Source organism: Artibeus jamaicensis, unplaced genomic scaffold, assembly GCF_021234435.1.
Source record: "Artibeus jamaicensis isolate MK-2021 breed Jamaican fruit bat unplaced genomic scaffold, CSHL_Jam_final scaffold_1964, whole genome shotgun sequence".
Lineage (NCBI taxonomy): Eukaryota > Metazoa > Chordata > Mammalia > Chiroptera > Phyllostomidae > Artibeus > Artibeus jamaicensis.
The window spans coordinates 49,336,686-49,361,469 of NW_026522030.1; the positions used below are offsets into that span (position 1 = coordinate 49,336,686).

Genomic DNA, 24,784 nt, shown 5'->3' on the forward strand with positions numbered 1-24,784 from the left:
GTGCAATTTTGAGTGTGTAAGCACTATTGAATTTTCAGGAATACTAATACTGAAGACAAATAGATCCATAAAAGACTTACAGTAAGAGATGAGATAGCTATGATTGAAATGTGGCTATGATATGATCATGCTAAATAGTGAAAAACCCTGAGCACAATATATATTATTATTATAGCTCAAGGTCAGATGATAATTATTATGAGCAACATACCTGAATAATCTGATGTGTTTTTTTGTGTGTTACCACTGCCTGGATTGCAGACCAGGTCCCCACTTGGGGACCTGCAAGAGGCAACCAAATCTGGGTCACTCACCTTGTCCTTTGCAGCTCACTTAGGAGAGTTAGTAGGGGGTGGGGATTGGGGACATCTGTAATTGAAGAATAAATAAATAAAAGCCTTTACACAAACATAAAAAATGTTACAAAATTTCGCTATGCTAAACCCACTTGAATTAGCATACATTTAATATGTTTCATTACTTTTTATTACATGTTTTAATATTTCATTAAGTTTTAGTTGGTATGTATATGTAAATAATCACATATATATTTTGGTTTCTTGTTTTTTCTACTATAATTGTTCCCCCAGCTCCACCTTCTCTCCTTCATAAGTCAATGCCCACATTGTTTTCTGTGCCCATGGATTGTATGTAAATGTTCTTTGGTTAATCCCTTCACGATCTTTCATACTGTTCCCTCCATCCCTCCTTTCCAGCAGCTGTCAGTCTGTTCCATGTATCTAAGCTTCTGTTACTATTGTGTTTAGGTTCTTGTGTTCCTTAGATTCCACATATAAGGGAGATCATGTGGTATCTGTCTTGCTCCGACTGACTTATTTCATTTAGCATAATACCCTCTAGGTCCATTCATACTGTAGCTAATAGTAAGATTTCATTATTTTTCTTTTTAGCCAAGTAATATTCTACCATATAGCTCTTAACTGTTTTCTGCATTAGGCAGAAATAAACACAATTTCTAATTTAATACTATAATATATTTATTAATTAAAATTATAACTTGATTTATAAAATTATGACTTGATTTATACTGAGTATAATCATATTTAAAATATTGGCATAGAAGTAATATAATTTAATTAGCCACCATATCACAGATTCTATATTACTTAGAATTGGCTAGGTATTACAGCAAAATCAAATAATTCATTGGCTTAACAAAATAAAATAATAAAATATGTTTCTGCCATGCAAATTTCACTCTGGGTCTGAGCAATTCTCTTAGACAATTATTATCATAAAGTTACTCAGGGATTCTGAATGTTTCTAGGTTTGCCTCCACCATTTAAAATCAAAAATTTCTTCACAATTTTTATCATAAAATTTGACAGAGAAAGGGTCTCACAATGGATATTAAATACTTTGGAGAATATATATCACTGCCATATTGTCATGAACTGGTCAGTGGCTCATATAAAACTAAGTGTTCAAGTGTATTCTTGTATGTGCTTCAATGCACAGGAGCATCAGTTACCTATAAATTAGCAACATGTACCCAAGGAACTAAATATTGAAACCTAACCCAAACAAATGTGCTAAACAATGTTTTTATAAGAATTTAACTTTTAATAATTATCATTTAATTTGTTTATCCAGGGACTGTTAAAGCAAGCTCAAATAATAATTAAATAAAGCAAGCTCAAATAATAATTAAATATCTAATGTTTCATCAAATACCTCTTAAAATAGTGTATATCTTCTAGTGAGTAATAGTATTTACCCTAATAAACAACAGTTACTTAACACCTGGACCTGTTTAGTTTCTTTCCTTAACTAGTCTCAATGTTACCTAGCAATTTGGACAGCACAGTTTAGGCAATATTTGTACCAAATGTTCTCCTGACTACACGGCAATTTGAATTTAATCAGGTGGGACTGTGACTATCAAAACACTTTCTAAATCATTATTTTTCTTTAATTTTTTACCTGTGACTTAACACCAATACACTTGCCTCATTAAGCTTGATTTCTCTCTTTCATAACTAAATGTTTGTATATATTCATAAATGGCATAGGAGATAAACAGGTCAAATTCATATATGTATAAACTTCACTGGGTAAATTTTATAACATAGGTAATATTTCACTTAACAGTAAGAATTTAAAGTGACTGAGTGGGTTTGTGCTATATCCTTGTCAGTTTTTCCTTTTCCTTTTCAACATGGGGGCCAGGAACATGGCATGGGTTAAACCATGACTGGGAATAGAACTCAAGCCACAGTGGAGAGAGCACCAGATTCGAACCAAGAAACCATCAGGTGAGTGATAAATGTTTACATATTAAAACCATTTAAATAAGAATTCTGTTTTTCCTCCAAAGATGTAATTAATTGAAATGACAGGGTTTACCCTACTTAAAAATATCTGAAATAACTTAAAAAATTAGTCATATATATTAATTTCAAATATACTGCATTTCACATAATAAGAGTGATCCTTGAGGGATATAGAACAAGCCAGGAAATCTCTATCACTGATCCAGGCTTCAATAGAGAGGTAGGGAAACCACAGATGAAGTAGATACTTTGAGATATAAAAGGAAAGCTGGGAATTCATAGAGATAACTATGGCTGGGTTTCACAGAACATTGCTAAATAGAAGAGAACTGAGCATAAAGAGGATGCTAGACACATGCGCAGATTGGGAGAGTGCTAATCAGTGAATATGTGTGAGTAAACTACCACATACTGGGGGGAACATCTGAAAATATTAGAGAACAGTATCAGGCACCTCTAAGAAGTCAGACTGGAGAAGGAATTGGGTAGTTCACTCAAGAAAGTCTTCCTTTACAACTGAGAAATAACTCTAGACTGAATGATGCTATGTCCAGGCCTAATTAACCATATAGTCAGGATCAGTATGTTTTAAGTAATGCAACTGTATTTGGGAAGAGAGCTGAAGAATTTCTAAAGCAATATAGAAATATCCAGCACCCAAACAAGGTAAAATGTATAACGCTGATCTCAATGAAGCCTATCAGGCTTTCAAAAAAGCAAACATCAGGACCTATCATAAGAAGAAAATCAATGATCACCAATACAGAATTAACACAGAAGTTAGAAGTGAAGGACATGGAGTTATTATAGTCCATATGCCACCAACTAGCAACACGGACAATATAAAGCAAAGACTTAGATGTATTTTCTAGAGGTTAAAAACTGCAATGATCTCAGATGAAAATTATGTTCAATAAGATTAATATGAATTAGACATGGTAGAAGAAATTGGTAATCTTAAAGTTATAGTAATAGAAACTACCAAAACAAACACTAGAGAAAAAAGAATTTTAAAAATGAGAAGTTAAAAGAGAATTTCAACAATGAAAAAAGGCCTCAGTGATATGTGGAAAACCATCAAACAGTCTGATGTATATGTATTTGGAGATGCTCAAGCAGGGAGCAGAAAAACTATTGATAAATAATCCATAACCAGGTTTTTTATGAAAGCACACTTATCAATCCAAAGCTCAACAAATCCAAAACACAACAAATATGAAGAATACAGCATCAACAAACAGCAAAATCAAATTGATCAAACAGGGATAAAAATAAAAATCTTAAAGTTAGAAGACACATTCTGTACCAAAGATCAAAGGTAAGGATGACAGACCTTCTTCCCCAGAAAGCATGAGAACAAAATGAAGCAGCATGTTTAAAGTACCATGGAAGAATTGTCAACCCACAATACCCACTGAAAATCTCTTTCAAAAATACAACTGAAATAAAGAAATTGTAACATATGGACAACAGAGGGGTGATTGCTTAGGGGAAGGGGGTAAGAGATGACTAAATGGTAATGGGAAAAAATTAAAAGATTAAATCAAGATGTCTTAATAAATATTCTGAACGTTTAAAAAAAGAAATAAAATCTAAAGAATTAATCTCCTGCAGATCTATACTTATAAGGGTTAAAGGATGTGTTTCAGGAAAATGACAACAGATGGAAATGTGGGTATACATAAAGGAATGAAGCATGTCAGAAACAGTGACCCCAAGAATAAATGTGTATCACTTTATTGTCTTACTATTTACATCTCTAACAGACAAACTACCATTTAAACAACTATAAAAACAAGATAATGTGGTATTTGCAATATAAGTACATCTACCAATAAAAAATGATAGAACTACAAGTGTAAATAAAAATTATACAATTATAATTAGAGATTACAATATCACTGTCTCAATGCTTGATACAACCAGGAGACCTACTCTCAGCAAGGACACAGTAGACTTACACAGCATTCTCCAACCGACTGAATTAGCATTTGTAGACTATTTCAACCAACAACAAGATAGACATTCTTCTCAAGTGCACTTGGGACGCTTACTAAGACAATATTCTGAACCAGAAAACAACTCAATAAATTTAAAATAATTCAATTGATACAAAACATTTCCTCAGACCACATGCATTTTAGTTAAAAAGTAATGAGACAGAAAATTAGACAATTTTCTAAAATTTGAAAATGGTCACACATTTCTGAATAACTCATGGGTCAAAGAATGAATCAAACAGCGATTTCGAAAATTGTTTGAAGCGAATATAAATAAAAACAACTGTCAGTAGCTCAGCTGCAATAGGAGAGAGAGAGCTGAGTTGCCAGGTGTTAAAGTAGCTGATTAAAACCAACAAATCACATATGGAAGAATTTAATTTAGGCCTCAGGCACTTTCTTTGTTGGTATAAGCAGGAGTCTAAAACCACAGAAAGTTCCTACCCACCTCCCATCTACAGTATCTTCCCCCGTGGGACAGTGCACTTCCTGGTTCAGAGTGAGGTGGATCTCCCTTTTAAAGGAGCCCTGAACAAAATGCCTCAGCAGTTGTGTGTACTCTGGGGTTGAGAAGAGATGAAGGAAGGGCTGGGTATGGAAAAGTACTAGGTATAGAGTCATAGTGAAAGCAGTGCCTTATGGTTTCCTGTTACCTCTCCAATAAAGAGACTTTGGGAGGTGACTGAAGGAGACCTTCATGCAATGCCCCAGATAAAGAGACTCAGAATGAAGACACTTCGGTTAGAAATAGCTGGCCAGGAGAACTTGAGACCATAACTGCAATCCCCTTTTGGTACGCTGGCTATGCACCAGACCTCGTGTGGGGAGGGCAGCTCTCCCTGTGAAACTAGCAAGGTAAAGCCTGTGCAATTTTCTATAATTGGGCCTAAAATAATTATACACAGTTGGGTTTTTTCAGCTTACTGAGGTATAATTTACAAATAATGATCATATATGTTTAGGTTGTACAACATGATTTCTAAAGGTATACAAAATGAATATTTGATATGAGTATATTGTGAAACGATTACCACAATCAAGTTAACTAACATACTTATCTCCTCACATAGTTACCTTTTCTATGGTAAGAACAGTCAAGATCTACTCTTACAGAAAATTTAAGGTACACAATAAATACATTATTATCAATTATAGTCACCAGGCTATATAATAGATTCCCGGACTTATAACTAAGTCTGTAGCCTTGACCAATATTGTATTTCACCACTCCCTCCCCACACCAAGTACCTGGCATTCACTTTTTAGTCTCTAGTTTTATGAGTTTGGCTTTTTCTTTTTTACGTTTATGTGACATCAGGTTTTTAACCAGAACCAGGGCTCCTCAATCACATATCAATTATAGGGATGCCATACTGTTAATGCAATATATGGGGAAACATTTATAAATTAAAATATATCTTCTAGGAAAGTAGAAAGGTCTTAAATCAATGATCTCAGCATCCAACTTAAGAAACTAAAAGAAGAACAAATTATATTCTAAGTAAGCATAAAAAATATCAAGGATAAAAAAATTAATTTAATAGCAACCAATAGTGCAAATCAATAAAACCAAAGTGGTTTTTGATCAAAACCAAAAGCAAAAAGATATGAGGTAAAGTTCACCCTGATAAGAATTTTAAACAGAAATATTAGGAGAGAAAACTATAGACTAATGTCCATAGATGCAAAATTTTAGCAAATTGAATCCAGCAATATATGAAACCTATAATACACCATAACTAAGTGGGGTTTAATACCAAGAGTACAGGTTTGGACTTAACATTTTAAAAAGTCAATCAGCACTTGCAAGTGTGGCTTAGTTGGCTTGAGCATCATCCTGTAAACCAAAAGGTTGTGGGTTCGATTCCCCATCAGCACACATACCTAGACTGAGGGTTTGGTCCCCCGGCAGGACCCGTGTCAGATGCAATTGATTTATGTTTCTCTCACATTGATGTTTCTTTCTCTTTCCCCCACTCCCTTCCTTCCTCTCTACAATCAATAAGCATGTTCTTGGGTGAGGATAAGAAGTCAATCAATGTAACTTACCACATTAACAAACTGAAAATTAAAATATAGTCATTTCAGCATAGAAGGAAAACATATTTCAAGAAATTCAACATCAATTCCTGCAAACGAGCCTCTGTAAAGTAGAAGTAAATAGAAGGTAATTTCCTCCACCTGTTAAAGGAAATCTATGAAACACCAACAGCTAACATCACACTGAGTGGCTGAAGGACTAAAGCATTCCAGTTACGCTCAGGAGTGAGAAAAGGCTGTCTGCAGTGGAAAGTCAGTCGAATGTGATGTCCACTGTGACAGTTCTTTGAGTGGTGGCAGAACCAGTGATGTGATATGAGACTACTCATTTGCACTAACCTAGGCCATGTTCTCAGCTGCCTAATTTCCTTTACTCTCCGCATATTTTGAGATTTGTTTCCCAGTCTTCTTATAATGTCTGTGTGTGTTGGTGGTAACTGAACCTTATCCAACATTAATTTTTTTAGATTGACAAATATAATAAAATATATTTATTCACCTTTATCTTTTATATTTATGTGAATATATATGTGTATATATGTCCGTGTGCATACCTTAAGATATATATATAATCTTAAGGTAGTGGTGCAATTTCCAAAGTAAAAGTTATTTAATTTTGAAGAATAAAGGGTCATCATAGGATTCTCCATATTGTTTGTGTACTGACCCTTCATACATATACATTGATTCTTATCTTCACTATAGTCACATGAGACATATATTAAAATTCAATTTTCTTGTATGTGAAATGAAGAAAATGCCTAATTTTGACTGTTACTTCAATTAAAATTTATAAGGTATAAATAATTAGAGTTTCAAAAGTTGAATAATATGAATCTTTAGTTTGAATGGTCTCATCAGTGCTGATAAGTGAATAAAGAGAGTCACATCTAACCATTTCCCAGTGAATTGCCAGATTATTACAGGTAAACATAAGGTTTTTAAAGTAATGACACATATATGAATAAATTGATTCATACATGCACATCACAAAATATAAGAGCTAATTTGGAATCAGTCATTTCATAAATGTCACAGGAAACGGGAATTGTTATTCTGAAAGAAGTTTTACTATGGGAAGAAGTTTTACTTCTTGGAAAGTTTTACTTCTTGGGAAGTTTTACTTCTTGGGAAGTTTTACTATCTTGTCTTCAGAGGCCCCCTAAGAAGCAAGGGGTGCCAGTCCCACATCAGGCCTCCCAACCTCAGGCACCACAGCTGGGAACAGGAGTCCACATAGCATCTGGCTATAAAAACCAGAGGATTGCTTCCAAGGGTGCAGGAGTCTAAGGCATTCCTCTTGAGGGGACTCTACATGAGCTCACTCACAGTCCCTTGGGCACCAAAATAGAGGCAGTAGCTCAAATAGCACCAGGGATACACAGGTAGTAACTGAATGGACTAGCTTCAAGGTGAGGGTTGGAGGGGCAGAAATCAGGACAGCACTCTCCAAGTCCAAAAGCACTGATAGGGACCATGGCTGTTTTGTTGAGTCTTTCTCCTAACCAGCAGACAGGCTCAGGCAGGTACCTAATCTGAGCTCTCCATTAAACAGGCCAACACAATCTCCCTTACCCTGGTGATACCCAGACATCCTGCCCAACTCAACTTGCATGCTCAGCACAAGCCACATTCTGCAGGTTTTCCACACAATTGACCCACTTCAGCTTATTCTGAAAACTTTCCTAGAATCTCTCAAATATCCAAAAACCTCAGACAAGCATGGGCTGGCTTCAGTGTGCCCTGTTTCTCTTACTAAGTAGCCCCAAACACAGCACAAGCAGAAACCAGTACAGTATGTCTTGTTACTTTGATAATGAGGCACTGACTCTGCCATAATTTGAGGCAAGTGTAGGCATGGAATGTATCTTCAACTTGGAAGCCACAAACCTGTCTCAACTGGCAGGTGGCCTCAGCTTACATTGTACAGCCCACCAAAGAGTTCCAAGCCTGAACTACTGGCAGCTGGCCTTGGTTTGCAGGATAGTTTTTCTCATAAACCTCCAAGGCAGCAAAAGAAGCAACCAACTATAAATCACTTAGCTCCACCAGGTGGCTCCAAGCCTAGCACAGATGGGAGCTGAAGTTCCTCTGTACCAGGGCCCCTCCCAAGGGACTTCAGAATAAACACATCTGGTGCCCACCTTCAGACTACACCAAAACACTACCCGGCAAGCCCCACAAATGACAAACCCCAAACAGCACACTTGGTGGTACCAGTGTACCTCTGAAACAACTCCTGCTTTGTGGAGTCAGCTGCAAAACAGTTTGCCTACTATAGTCATGGCAAGCCCCTCACAGTCTGCCCGTTTGAGGGTCAGTCCAACTAATGTGCCAACAACAACAAAAGCTCAACTACAACATGAGGACACATACCCACACAAGGCACATGCCTACACATTTAGCTCAGGGGGCCAGGGAGACCGCACTAATGGTCCTCATGTGAAAACTACTGCATAATGTCATTCTGCCAAGACTGACTGATACTACAGATCTCCAGGTATAGAAACACAGACACACACACACACAGAGTCAGCCAAAATAAGGAGATAAATATGTCCCAAATGAAGGACAAAACTCAGAAAAAGAACTATACAAAATGAAGTCAAGCTGTCTCCCAAATATGGAGTTCAAAATATGGGTTATAAATGCTCAATGAGAAAAGATGAACTCAGAATTTCAGCAACTATAGAAATCACAGAAAAGAACCACTCAGATATGAATACATTAGGGGGACTCAGCCTAAAACGACATAAAGCAGAGGATCACATCAGTGATCTGGAAGACAAGGTAGCAGAAATAGGACAAAATGAAAGAAAAAAGCATCCAAAATCATAGGGATAGTATAAGAGATGTCTGAGACAATAAGCATAATAACATTCATATTCACATCATGGGAGTACAAGAAAAACTGTAAAGAGAGAGAGCAAGCAAGAAATTGGAACCCTATTTGACTGAAAACTTTCCTAACTTGGGAAAGGAAATAGACACAGAAGTCCAGGAAGTACAGACGGTCTCAAACAAAATAAGCCCAAAGAGGCTCCAACCAAGATACATCATAACTAAAATGCCAAAGGTTAAAGACAAAGAGAGAATCTTACATGTAGCAAGAGAAAAACAGTTAAGTTACCTACAAGGGACCTCCCCTTATGATTGTCAGCTGATTTCTCAATAGAAACTTTGCAGGCCAGAAAAAAATGGCATATAATATTCAAAGTATTAAAACCAAGAACCTACAACCAAGTTGCTCTACTCAGCAAGTCTATAATTTATAATAAAAAAGAGAGATAAAACATTTTCAGACAGGGAAAAGCTAAAGGAATCCATAGTGACAAAAATGTTGTCATTATATATGATGTTGGATATTAATCAGACATAATGTGATCATTTTGCACTATATATAAATGTTGAATTGTTACAGTTACTCAAAAATTACGGAGGTTGCACGCTTGAAACTGATAAATGTTATAATTATACTTCATCAAAATGTTTATATTAAAATATGACCATTTGATAAGTTTAGGAATGGTATAGAACGTAATCCAAAATTATCTTAAAAAGTCAATAACCTATTTCTCCCTTTTCTAATTGTATACCTGTGTGAGGGAGGGTAAATTGCCTTCAACACCTCAATCAAAATTATATATTTCAAGAGATTGCATATGGAAAAAAGTAAGCCAGAAAGCAAAGAGATTTTTTAAATTGTAATACAGCTCTTGTCATAATTTTTATGAGAAATAACTCTTATTAACAAAATATATTATTTGTCTTGACATGCAGTAGGGTCTTATTTTATCTTTTTTTAAATCAATAAGTAATTTTAAAATCAGTAGCTTTTATTTTATAGTGTTTTATTATTAATATAATCAACATAAAATTCTCTGGGGTTCTCAGTTTTAAGGGAGCAAAGGACTCTAGACACCAACATATTTAACAACCCTTGGTAGAGAGCATTCATCAGTACAGTGCAGTATCACCAACCATGAATGGAGACAGTTATTCGACGTAACTTAAATAGAGTGATGCAAATGTGGACAAACAACATCTATTTTGAAGAACAAGAGAAATCTCTTTCCTCAGAAAAGAAGCACAGTGTCTGACAGGTCAGAGGCTGTCGACAAAGCTGAATTCACCAATGACATAATACTGTTAAAGGGACAGAGTTGGATGAACTTGGTTGGAATATATTTCATCAAATTTTTCTCATTATTTAGAGACAAGTTTGTCTAAAGTGGATTTTGCTGGATTAAAGACAAGGAGATTGTTAAGAGTAACCAGCTTGAAAATATCGACATCGTGGAACTTGAAAGAACTATCTAGGCTTTCATCAGAAATACAGAGATTGCCTGTGGATATGAGGAAGTATAACAATAAAACTGAAGAGCCTAAAATCTGAGGTTCCCTGTACTATCAACTATAGTTCATAGTCAGGGCTCTAGTCCTCGCAGAGGGTCCAGTGAAACAGAACAACCCAATATTATTTACTAGGTTAACAAATCATGTTGTATCCTTAAGGAGAATTTTGGGAGGAACCACTGCCTCAAAAATTTTGATAAGCCCAGTGTTTATTCTTTTTTTTCTTTATTTTATTTTACACTCACATTCTGGCTATTTCTAGAGCTCCAGTCTGCCTCCTCTCCGGTGTGTGTGCCTATTGGCCTAGAATAGTCAAAAAAAAAGTGAAAATGGTTAACATGATTAGGCAATATGAAACAGAGGAGAATGAAACAGTTGCCTTTCTTAGTAAAGTTACTTATTTTTTAAGGCGGCACTGTGAAATAATGACTGTGTTCAGCTAATTTTTCTATTCCCTGAGAAGTGTTTTAATATATACTACACATATAGTACATTCCATTTTCTCAAATGCATATATATGTGTACACATATATACATGTTACCTATATTATAAATATGCACATGTATGTATGTATGTGTATATTTATTTAGTATATATTAAGAACATTAAACACTTAAACACAGTAAGTTTACTTCTTATTTTGTCCAAGGCACATAAAATGATTACTGTTTAGACTTACAACTTGCTTAAAATAGAAGTTGATTGGACAGGAAATAATTAAAGATTTATTCTTATTTTCAAAACAATTTGATTACAAATAGAGTTTTATCTGTTAAAAGTCAGTTATCTCTCCGTAGGCTTGACCTATATAGTGGCTTCTTTTCTTTTTAGACTTCATGACAAAAACTTTAATTGTATAACACACCCGACATTTAATTTCAAAATCAAATTTAAATGAATTCTCACTATAAACACAAAAATGCATCTTTGTGTTGCCTTTAAAAGAATAGTAAAGCAGAGTTTAGTTTTTCTAGATTTCTTTCTACAATTAGAGAATAGAAAACTACCACTCCATAAACTGTGAGAACATATAAATAATCTAAATCTAAATCAGATTATTCTCTGCTCATAGTATTTTTAATTGACGATGCCTGTAGTACACATTTTTAAAGATTTGCTTTTAACAATAAAAGAAAACCAAATTTTACTAGGAAGTGTCTGTCAAAGGACCCATACAATTTTAAACCATCAAGCTCATAATGACAGAGTTTTAGTGTGCTTCTGTGAGTAATAAAATATAGGTTTAATGTCCCCTTATTATAGCTTCCAATTGTTTCTAATATAGCCAATGTGAGAAAACAATAGCTAATATTTTACTCTTGTATTCTCACTAGCAGTATGGGCAGCGTAAGAACCATTGCCATGTGGTAACTTAAAGTTGTAGAAAAACACAAGTAGGAAAAGGCAGATCCAGAATACATCTTTTTAAGAATATTTTATTAACATCTTGGTCTTTTCCAGTTGTAATCATAGCTTTTTTTTTTTTAATCCTCACTTGAGGACACATTTTTATTGATTTTAGGGAGGGAGAAAAATCATGTTGCCTCCCATACGTACATGATCTGGACTGAAACCGCAACTGAGGCCTGTGCCCTGACTGGGTGTCAAACCTGAGACCTTTAATTCCTGGGCCCATTCTCCAACAAACTGAGCAACATGGGCCAGGAAATGGATGGCTTTTAACTGGCTCATTCATTTTACTTAGTTCTTCCTTTGAGGCTTGTGCTGATGACTCTTGATTACACTCTCTGAATCCACCCTGCTTGGAGCTGAACTTTTCTTCACATTTCTCTAAAATTGAATTCTGTTTCTCCTTGGCATATGGCCTATGACACTTTGATTTATTACTGCAAACAAGAGCAGCAGGATAAATGGAAAGAAATCCTTATATAGTGGACATCAGCTCACAGCATGATTCAATGAGTTATGCAGTTATAGAATTCATACCAGTCAATAAATAGGAAGCCCAACACTTGCACATCCAGATGCAAAATTTTAATGATTATTTCACAGTCTGGCCTCACTGAACGTTGAGGTAATTTTGAAAATATTAATATAATTAGATAAAATAATGTTTCCTTAGTGCCTAAATATTCTTGAATATTTGATAAACTATGAAATATATTTTTTATATTGACCTTGACACTACTTTTTTGCCTTTTAGCTCATCACTGGAAATTTGTTGATGTCTTCAAGGAACCAACATTTGACTTTTGAGGGAGGAGAGAAAAAAAGGAAAAAGAAAAAGATACATCTTACACAGTGAGAGAAACAGAAAAATAAACATAATCAGGTTATTCTGTCCTATAATATGTGACGACCATTTAATAAAATTCTAACCAAATCCTAGAACATAATAAACCAGAACTTACATTGTGGTAGTACTGATCAATCAGTAATCAATATTGCAATAATTGTCTAATAAACTTGGGTAAATTCTATGAAAGAAATATACATTGTATCATAAAACCTTCTAATAGGAACTTGACTTTGAGGAATTGAATTCTGCAATAAGAAAATAAATTTTCTGTAAGAGCTAAAAGATTAATTATACATACAGAATTTGGAAAGATTATCCTGACAGGGAAGTATATGTCATTTTTGAGGGACAGAAAGGCTGTTCTGTGGCTGGTGCACAGACAGATTTGTGACTTGGTAGGAATGAGGCAGGAAAAGTCAGTCAAGACCTGGATCATGAGGATATGAGAGACCATCTTAACTCATAGAATTTTCTTTGAAAGCAGTGAGAAGCCATTGAGTTTTTTGTTTGTTTTATTTTGTTTTCCCCCATGGGATAATGTAAAGAGTTTTGCGTTTTGTAACAATCACTCTTGCTGGAGTATGGAGAACAGTCTGCAGGTAAAAAAGTGAATGAATGTAGATGATGCAGGAGGTCACTGGAGTCAATGAGCAAGAGGAGAGAGCTGCAGCCCCAGCATGATGTTGAGGCTAAAGCTGGAAAGGACCAGCTGAGAGGTGCTTCAGTAGTAAGATAGTCCAGGGTGACTGATTGTCCCTGAGTGCAATTCACAGAAACAATGAGAAAAATGAAACTGGCTGCTATGTAAAGCAATTATTTACATCCACCCATCAAGTTGTTATTAATGTACTGGGTGACTGACTAATGCACATTTTTATGAAATTCAGTAAAATAATTGAATGTTATGACAAAAAATTGCCTTCCTTAGTATAAAGGCATCTTTCACCTATCATTTTCAATAATTGAACATATTAGCACAATTTGGCTTTACTATAGACCAAAAGCACATGACAGTGCATTAAGGATTAGAACAACAAAACCCATATATTATGTTTGAATAACTGTTTTAGAAATATGGCCTTGTGGTGCTTTCTTACTCTTAGTCCTAGTCTGGCTTCTGAATGAAAGCTTTCTGACATTTCAATTATGAAGTCAATTCAAACCTTTTGAATAACGTTTTCTTCTACTAAATACTGAGAAACTAACAAAAGTAGCAAATATGCATACAAGGCTTAAGAAATACCATGGAAATTACCTCTGTTTTCTAGTCTTAGGATGCTTTGAACACGTCCAATTAAGACTTTATTAGGCTCTACTCTAATTTTTATTTCTAAAGATCGGACTTCCATAATATCTTCCCTTCTCCAAATATCTCTTTTCAAAAGAAAGGTCAAGGGTTCTCATTTCCCCAAAATCTCTTGTACCTAACCTAAAGATTTTACTGCAAAGAAGAGGTAAAATATTTTTTAATTAATATCTCAGGATAAAATATACAGGAAATTAAATTACATCATACAGTTTAATACACATATATTTATTTTACAGAATAACCTATATGTGTATATCATGTATTTTCTTTATGGGTTATAAAATAAAATAGGTGAAAAGGGATTTCAATATTTTAAATGCTGCCTTTAAGCCATATTTGTTTTCATTTCTTATTCTAAGCAATAAAATCGATATTGTTTTTATTAACATGTAAAAACAAAGAAAATTACAACTATATATTTTTATAGAATAATCTATAAATTCATATCTTACTTTTAAACTCTGGTTTATGAAATAAAATGAGTAAAAAAAGTAATTTTTTAAAACCTCTACCTTTAAGTTACTTTTTAAAAGTTTCTTAGTCTACAAAATATAATATTCAGCTCCCAACCTCTATGAAAGTCTATTTTAGGAATCTCTTTTAGCTATTTATGCTATTCAATGAGTAGCAAAAACAAGGCTTTATTAAATTACATACCCTCAGAAGTGTTTGCATGGACTCAAGGCCATGAAGATATCCATTTAAGGGCAAGCTTTCATTTCTGAAACAGGCTGAACCTAATATCTCCTTGAAGTGTATCTCTCTTTTGAGAATGAAAATCTTAAAAGATCTCAGATACATTAGAGAAGAAAGGTCATATCTCTTATTAAAAATCAATATTACCTCACAAAATATATGTAGGCTGAGTCCATTTAGAGAACTAAAAGGATCCTTCAAAATCGTATTACAAAATTTTAAATCTCCCTTACAGGGCAGGGCAGAAGTGGGAGATAAAGCATTGTGTGCTAAATTTCCATTTGATTCTGGGACAATACGCTCACCCTGTGCCTGGCAGTATACCTGAACAGGGTGTATCAGACAATGAATACTATGGGCTTCTGGCCTTGAATTAACTGAATAGTTTTGACAAGTAAATGTGATTTACTCCAGGTATGATTTAGAAAGGAAGTTTGTCCACAATGTCTTAGGTATTGACTGCAAAAGCAATTGTACATTGTGGGATCTGTGCCAGATTGCAGAGAAGATAAGAATTTGGCATCCACTGCATTCTCTAACCTGTGATTTATAAAGTTTATAAAAAACAAATTAACTTTGAACTTGTTTCTGAAAGCCTAGAGGAAAAAAGAATTTATTGAAAGGGGCTGACTTAACAATGAGATTTCTTTTATGATATGTTTGTTCCTAATATGGAAATAGCATCTTTGCAGTAACTAAGGACTTGGAACAGAATCTTGCAGATTTCTCTACGTTACAATAATATAATAAATAAAAAATCAGGCCCTGGCTGGTGTGGCTCAGTGGACTGAGTACTGGCCTGTGAGCCAAAGGGTTGCCAGTTCAATTCCTAGGCAGGGCACATGCCTGGGTTGCAGGCCAGGTCCACAGGAGGGAGTGCGTATAAGGCAATCACACATTGATGTTTCCCTTTCTCCTTCCCTTCCCCTCTCTAAAAATAAATAAATAAAATCTTTTTAAAAATTAGGTAATATTTGTGCTACTCAAGAATTTCTATAGGAAAAATATATCAGGGTTCAGCTCTTTGCAGTACTGTGACAATTACAAAGAACAGCTGTACCTGAGACAAGACAGGGATTGTCCTATTGTACAAAATTTTACTGTTAAGGTTGAGGATAAATTGGTCATTTTCTCATTAATCCACCTATGTGCTACATAGTCTAATAAAACTAGGCTCTTAACAATGCCATAAAACCTTTCATAAATAAACCGCCTGTGAGATGTCATGTTTGGCTCCTCTTAAGTATTGCTTGTATACAGTAAAATCAATTTCTTTTTGGTTAGTTTATTCACAATCTAATTATAGCTTCAAAGTTTATGTGTGCTAACAAGAAAACGTATAGAGAACACATGTTTAAGTTAGTAACTGTTAATATAGAAAGTATTTTAAAAATGACATTTCTTACAGAATTATTAATATTTTGACACGTTAAAGAGGTATAAAATATGAAATTTTATGTTTTGTGATAGCTATTTTATATGGATTATTCAATACCTGTTTTGAAGATCCTGCAATGTCTTGAAGGGGTAAAATACTACTTATTTTTCACAAGTGATTAACGTAAACGAGAAACCTTGATTTAGACTGAAATCAGATCTTGGGTCAACTGAAGAAGCATCATGTGGCTTTACTCTGTTTAATCACTGAGATTTTCCTAACAATTTCTAGCAATGATTAATTAAGGGAAGTTAATTCTGGAAAGGCCAAACTCTGGCAGTTCCTCCTGCTGATCCCAATACTTTTGGAAACCTCAGCCTTATAACTAATTAGAATGTCAAAATATGCTGATGACCTTTGCATTGAAGAGAACTATACAGAAGTTAGTAGCACTGGGCTATTTAGATTGTAATCATCCTCTCATTAACTCAAGCATGTGCTATAGCAAGCAATAATGCGTAGCTAGTATTTTATTATCATAAGAGTAGGAGAAAAGTCAAATAGTTAAGCAGTAAGAGTACACACATTTGTATAACCCTTTCTTCAACACAATCTGAAAGAATTATAGAAACAAAGTAAACTAATGGAAATACATCAATAATATGGACTCAAAAGGCAGAAAAGAATAGCCAATACAAACATTCCCTAGTTGTGGATAATTTGCTCTTCCTTTCTCTTTTCATTTTTTTCTTAGTTTCATTATCTGATTAGACTCTACCAACTCTATAGTCTTAAAAAGTTGACTGCACACTTTTACTGTTAACAAATTAATTTTGTTAATAAAATGGTTGACCCAACTAGAGTTTAATTTCACAATACAGCATCTATTTTTTCCATAAACACTAGTCATTGTTTTTAAAGTACATAATGATGCTAAGGAAAGGAAAGTCAGGGAGGTAAAAAAAAAAAAAGGAAAGAACTGAGAATAGAGCGGGTAAAGGAGAAAGGAGGTAAGAACTCATAAGGAAGGAGCTAGTGGGATCTGTGTGGGCAATCGTGTGTTCCCGCAGGTAAAAGAGTCACGGGCCACAGTAGTGCCAAGCAGAAAAGGTGAATATGTAGAGAAAGCTGACTCAGTAAAACGTATACAACAGCATCTTCCTGGGAAAGCCTCAAATTGCCCCCTAACCCCCAAAACCTGCTCCTTCTTTGCTCTCATATCCAAGTTCATTTTATCCAAGCACAATATGAATTGCTTTCTGCTCCTGGTTGTTTTCCCTGGGTCAGATCAATTACCAAAATTTATGCAGAAACTCACAAATTGCATCTAGTATTCCAATAATCTTATTACTAGCATTCTTTTTTATTCTCACCAATAATCGAAAATGGCCAATACATTTTACGGTCACAAATATAATGTGGGCATAAGTGAAGACCACCCAAAAAAGAGTAGACAGAGGCTATTCATTGAGAGCTTGCTATGGCAAAGGAGTCGGCCATTACTGTTTGCACTGGGGAAAGACTCAAAAGCAGGTAGGGTGGTACAAAAGCTTTAGGGTAAAAAAGAAGGAAAGGCTTTAGTTGTGCTCTAAATGGAGGGAGTCAGGTTGGGCAACTTGGTGGTATACTAGCAGATATCCTATGTGATTGGGAAGGGAAGCATATTGGGCTTTCTCTGATAAGTCCCAAATTGGAGGGAGAGTGACAGACATATCAGGGAAGCTAGTAGTTATGGACTGAGCTCTGTTTTTTTGGCTACAATTGCTACAGATTGTGGATATGGTTCTATTTGTGTGTATGGTTTGGTCATTCTGACTTGGTCTCTCGATAATTTCTCGGATTACTTTTTTTTTCTCTAGCATGAGCAGTCATTTAGACTTTGACCTCCAGTAGGATGCTGAGATAGAACTGAACTGTAAATGAATGAGTAACTGTTGCAATAACCTCTACATCTCAGTTGTGTTAAGTAACATATAATTGCTTGGGGACACCAGTGACCGTGTTCTTAAATTACTTTTCTAGCTTTATAGTTAAACATTAAGTTGGAAATAAAACGGTTTTTCTTCAGAATGCTAATGCTAAAGAATGCAGGGTATTTTCTTGAACTTAGTTTCTACATTAATAAGACAAGGTATTTGAAACAAAAGATGCCTGGGCCTGCTATGAGTTTGTGAAGTTCTTGGTCTGTACAAAATGACAAAATTTTAGACACTTATTGAGACAAATATAAGAATGCCACTTAATTTAAAATTTCAGTGTGAGATCATTCCTTTAGCATTCAGTTTCTATTATCTTATGAGTAATAGACTCCATCTGAATGAGGCCTGCCCCATTCAACAATATCCAAGTATTTTTTTAAAAAGAATTACTTGTTTCTGATTAATCTTTGTTCTATCTTCTCTCTCTCTCTATCCACAGAAATACCTAAAATATTTTGCTGTTTTTTTTAAACTGGTCCTAAATTTAAATGTGACAGGAAAAAAGATAATTATAAAAAAAATAAAATCTTTACAAAGCTATTTGGGGAAAAGAAAGCTTACTTCAGTTTGCAGTTAACCAGTTTCCCTTATAGTTTGATCTCCAAAATATACAAAGAACTCACACAACACCACTCTAAAAAGACAAGCAACCCAATTAAAAAGTGGGCAAAGAACTTGAGCAGACACTTCTCCAAGGACAGAGGGTCCAGAAACATACAAAAAGATGCTCAGTATCACTAGTTATCAGGAAGATGCAAATTAAAACCACAGTGAGATACCACTTCACAATGGTCAAACTGGCCATCATAAACAAATCGACAAACAACAAGTGTTAGAGAGGTTGAAGAGAAGAGGGAACCCTAGTGCACTGTTGGTGGGAATGCAGACTGGTGCAGCCACTGTGGGAAACAGAATGGAATTTCCTCAAAAAACTAAAACTGGTACTTCCTTTTGACCTGGCAATTCCACTGCTGGAATTATACCCTAAGAATCCTGAAACACCAATTCAGAGGAACCTATGCACCCCAATGTTCATAGCAGCACAATTTACAATAGCCAAGTGCTGGAAGCATTCTAAGTGCCCATCAGTAAATGAATGGATCAAAAAACTATGGCACATTTACACAGTGGAATACTACACAGCAGAAAGAAAGAAAGAACTCCTACCCTTTTTGAAAACATGGATAAAACTGGAGAGCATTCTGCTAAGTGAAATAAACCAGGCAGTGAAAGACAAATACCATCTGATCTCAACATTAACAAGAACCTAATCAACAAAACAAACAAGCACACAAAGTATAGCCAAAGATATTGAAATTGAGAGCAGTCTGACGGTGACAAGAGGAGACAGGGGAGGGGATAATGGGGGGAAAGGATAAAGGGTTTACAAGAACAATTATAAAGGACAAATGGACAATAACAAGGGGGGATGGAAACAGGTGGGAGGTGGGAAGGGCTAGAGTGTTGGGGAGGAGTGGGGGGGGAAGGCAGAAAACTATACTTGAACAACAATAAAAAATGTTTAAAAAAAATCAGTTCCCCTTTTTTAACTATTCAGAAGCTCCACTCCACATGGAACATATAGAACCCTCAATTAAAAAAATAACTGAAATAGAGAACAAGGGGATAGTGACCAGAGGGGATAGGGAAAGGAATTTAAGGGGGAAAAAATGGAGGGATTTGGAGGAACAAATAGGAAGGACACAGGGATGAGAACTAAGGGGGGTGGAAATGGGAGAGAGGTGGGGAGCATGGGGTGGGGTGGGCTGGGATGGGAAAAATAGACAAAAAAAAAAACTGTACTTGAAAAATAACTAAATAAAAATTTTAAAAAATAGCTGAATCCTAAGACCACTGTTAAAGGCCTTAAGGGAAATTCTAACACCTTCGCCACACAGAAAAAGCAAAAATGATAATTTATTAACTTGACAAAATGTGCCACATGAAAAATAACACAAGGCCTGCTTATCTCAATTATATTTTTAAGGAAAAACAATGAAAATAGGTAATGTCAATGCAGAATACTAACCCTAAAGGAAAATATTAAATTAGAATAGGGGCAAAGGAGATGAAAAATTTGGTTTTTTTTGCGTGTTTTACATTGTCAGAAAATAAATGTGTCCTTAGTTTTAATATATATATTTCATTTTATGATTCTCTGTGAACATTAAAAGACTCTTTCAATATAAAAGATTCACATATAAAATACATGAATTTAAACTTTTTAGATTTTGTCAGATGTGACTGTTTTAACAAAGTTCTCAAATGAAGAAAATTAAAAATGACCATGAGCTGCAACCTTAATACATAAAGAAAATCAGCATTGATAATTGGCATATTTTCTTCAGGTCAGTTCCCTTCAGTGTGTGAGGACATTTTTTTTCTTCATTATATGTGGGATGTTTGCTTTAGTTAATTTACAAAATAAGATGATCTATTTATTTAATATTTTATCCTGATTTTTTAACCGCACTTTCTATTTTGAACACTAAAACCATGTAAATGTTTAGCATCAGTTTTTCATAATTCATAGTAGTCTATTTCAAACTGAGTTTCCATTTCATGCTTTTCTTAAAAAGTCCATTTATTTCCTTCAATGGAAAATTCATGAAATCACATTTTATTATTCCTACATTTTATATTTTAAAAATACATTACTCAGACAGAGTCTGAATTTTATGGTTTTCTGGAGGTCCTTTACTCATACTGACACATTACACTCTCAAAATTTTGACCAGTTTAACTCCCAACCCATTTTAATAAGAAAAACTATTACCAAACAATTGGAAACATGGCATATGATGAGTTACAGAAATGCATGACAATTTAATAGATGACAAAAAATATGCCATTTATTTAAAAAAAAAATGATAACCATTACATTAGTCACTAAAATTTTCTGGGCAATCCTAAAGATTTTACATATGAAATGTCTCAATAAGTTATATATTATTCATTTGAGTACTCAGATAAATAATACCAATTATAATGTTGCAAATTTGTGTTAGCCTTATTTCTTTGCCAACAATAATTTTAATAATCTCAAACTAAGAATGTAACACCTGATTGTGCCATTCAGAAAATATTAGAGTTTTCTCAATAGGAATATAATTGTTTCATTTGTAGAAATCTTGGGCTTAGCTTCTGTTTTCTATTTTAAGTATATTTTATTGATTATACAATTACAGTTGCCCCATTTTTTTCTGCCCTTTATCACCCTCTGCCCTGCAACACCCCCTCCCAGAAGCATTTCCTCCCGTTGTTCCTGTCTATGGGTCATACATAAGTTCTTTGGCTTCTCCATTTCCTATACTATTCTTAACATCCCCCTGTCTATTTTGCACCTACCAATTATGCTTCATATTCCCTGTACCTTTGCCCCCATTCTTTCCTCTCACCCTCTCCACTGATAACACTCCATGTGATCTCCATTTTTGTGATTCTGTTCCTGTCCTAGTTGTTTGCTTAGTTTGTTTTCTTTTTGTTTTTTAGGTTCAGTTGTTGCTAGTTATGAGTTTGTTGTCATTTTAACATAGTTTTGATCTTATTCTTTTTCTTAGAGAAAAGTAATCATACCTTTTTCTTGGATAGAGTAATTCTGTGTGTAGGTCCCTGTCTTTCACAAATTTTCTAGCCCTTTCTTGCCTCTGTTACTTTTGAGAAATCAGCTGATCCTATTATGAGAACTCCTTTGTATGTAACTGTCTCCTTTTCTCTTGCTGCTTTTAAGATTTTTTTCTTATTGTTAATCTTGGGTAATATACTTATGATGTTCCTTGGTGTGTTCCTCTTCCCGTCCAAATTCTTTGGGACTCTCTGGGCCTCCTGGACTTCCTGGAAGTCTATTTCCTTTACCAGATTGGGGAAGTTCTCCTTCATTATTTTCTCAAATAAGTTTTAAATTTCTTGCTCTTCCTCTTCTCCTTCTAGCATCCCTATGACTCAGATGTTGAAACATTTGAAGTTGCCTTACAGGTTCCTAAACCTCTCCTCATTGTTTTGAATTCTTGTTTCTTCTTTCTGTTCCAATTGAATGTTTATTTCTTAATTCTGGTCCAAACCATTGATTTGAGTTCCAGTTTTCTTCCCTTCACTGTTGGTTCCCTGTCTATTTTGTTGTATTTTTCATTTAGTATTGCCTTCACTTCTACTTCTATTTTGAGTCTGTACTCAATTGTTTCTGTGAGTGTCCTGATTAGTAGTGTTTTGAACTGTGCATCTGATGGGTTGGCTATTTCCTCATTGCTTAGTTCCTTTTCTGGAATTTTGATCTGTTCTTTCTTTTGGGCCATATTTCTTTGTCTTGGCACACCAGTCTGGATGAATGTTTCTTATTTAACTCCTTGGTTGTCAGAATTCCATACTGTTTAATTTTCTGGCAGTTCTGGTTGTTGTTTTTAAATTTGTTGTTGTGCTTATTCTGGTTGTGCAAGGAAGCAAAATGTATCTACCTATGCCTTTGTTCTTGACTGGAAGTCTCAGAATCTTGGGCTTAGCTTTCAAATGTTGTTTCCCTTTTCAGATGCTATGTCAGAGTTCCAAATGAATTATAGCAACACCTACTAAGTACAGAATGAGTTTTATAAGCTTTTCTATTTATACTGGTTTCACAATATACAGAATAATCTTGGCTAGCTCATTTATACCATTTGAGCCCTGATTCCATAACTGACTAGGTAGGATAATTATTAGAATTCTGTCATAAAATTTCTTTGTAGCAAAATGACAAATCTGGAACACTTTACACAATTAGTGTCCTTCTGATTCTAAATTAAGAAATGTTTCAACTACCATTTTCTTGTAGTAAAGTTAACATCACAGGGTGTAGTGTTAAAATATAACAGAATATTAAGTGGACTTAACAATAGAGGATCTGAAGTATATTTCCAGTTTTGCTATTTACTTCAAGATACTTTAATATGACAAAACTTCTATAAGCTTAAAAATTTATCCTCAATGTAAATAAAATATTTTTCTTAATTTTATTTGCAATAGCATCAAAAAATAAACTACTTAGGAATTACCCAGAATTGGAAAGTCTTGTAAAGTTAAAACTATAGAACAATAATGGGGGGTGGGGAATAAGGACCCATGGACACAAACAACAGTGTAGTGATTACATGGGGAAGGGGGAGGAAGGAGGTAGAAGAGGATGTAAGCAGGATAAATAGCAATTAAAAATATACAATAAACTTTTTAAAAAAGAAATTAGAGGTATAAATAAATAGAAGCCATTTCATGTTTGTTGCTTACAAGACTCAATATTTTTAAGGTGTCAAAACTACTCTGAGCAATCTACATATTGAATGCAATCTCTATAAAAATCCCAAGGATATTTTTTGCAGAAATAGAAAAATCCACACTAAAATTTATATGGGATTGCAAGGGACCCCAAGTAGCCAAAATAATCCTGAAAATCAGGACAGTATCTTCAACAGATGACTCTGGGAAAACTGGCTATCCACATGCAAAAAAATGAAGGTGGGCCTTAGCTAACACCATATACAAAATGAATTCAAATGGATCAAAGACCTAAACTTAAGAGCTAACACTACAAAACTGTCAGCGGAAAACACTAAAGGAACACCTTCATGACATTGGTATTTGCAATGATCTTGGGTATGACGTGCATCTGTATACATACAAATGGTTAAAATAGTGAATTGTTATATTTTACTAAAATTCAAAAAGTAAAAAAAAATAAACATAAATGAAATGCTTCAAAAGCACAGGGCAAAATAGAAAAAAATTGACACATTGGATTTCATATAAATTAAAAACTTTTGTACATTAAAGGATATTCTCAATGGTCACAAAGGCAACAGACAGAAAGGGAGAAAAATCTTGTTAAATTACATATCATATTAGGGATTAATATCCAAAGTATAAAGAGAATTCCTAAAATTCAACAACAAAAAAACAAACAACTTAATTAAAAAATAATCAAAGATGAATAAACATTTCTCCAAAGATCACATATGAATAGTGAAAAGTGCATGAACAGATGCTTGACATCACTAATTAGGATAATGAATGCAAATCAAAACCATGAGACACGACTTGTTACTCATTATAATGATGATTATTTTTAAAAGTAATAACAACATGCATTATGGGAGATGTGGAAAAATTGGAATCCTTGTGCACTGGAAGTGAAAAAGTAAAAAATGTTGCAGTTGGTATTAAAAACACTAAGGTGATTCCTCAAAAGGACATGGATAAACCCAAGGGGGAGGGTGAAAGCAAGGGAGGGAGGTGGGTCTGGAGAGGGTGGGGGAGGGGTGGGAAGAAAATACAGACAACCGTAATTGAACAACAATAACATAATTTAAATGAAAATAAAAGAAATTCAGGGATAATTTACATTTTAAAATCCAAAAAATAAAGAAAAGACAAGTAATATGTAAAAAAATTAAACATAGAATTACCACATAATCTAACAATGCCACTTCTGGATATATACCCAACAGA

General features: G+C 34.5%; 1 long non-coding RNA gene across 1 annotated transcript in view; it reads right to left on the reverse strand.

The window, feature by feature from the left end:
• Window positions 1–314: 314 nt before the first annotated feature.
• The window catches only part of LOC128626001 (uncharacterized), an 88,569-nt gene continuing 64,099 nt past the window's right edge, over window positions 315–24,784 (reverse strand). The window contains exon 3 of the long non-coding RNA XR_008389878.1: window positions 315–369. This is a non-coding gene — a long non-coding RNA (uncharacterized LOC128626001). The remainder of the gene's footprint in view (window positions 370–24,784) is intronic.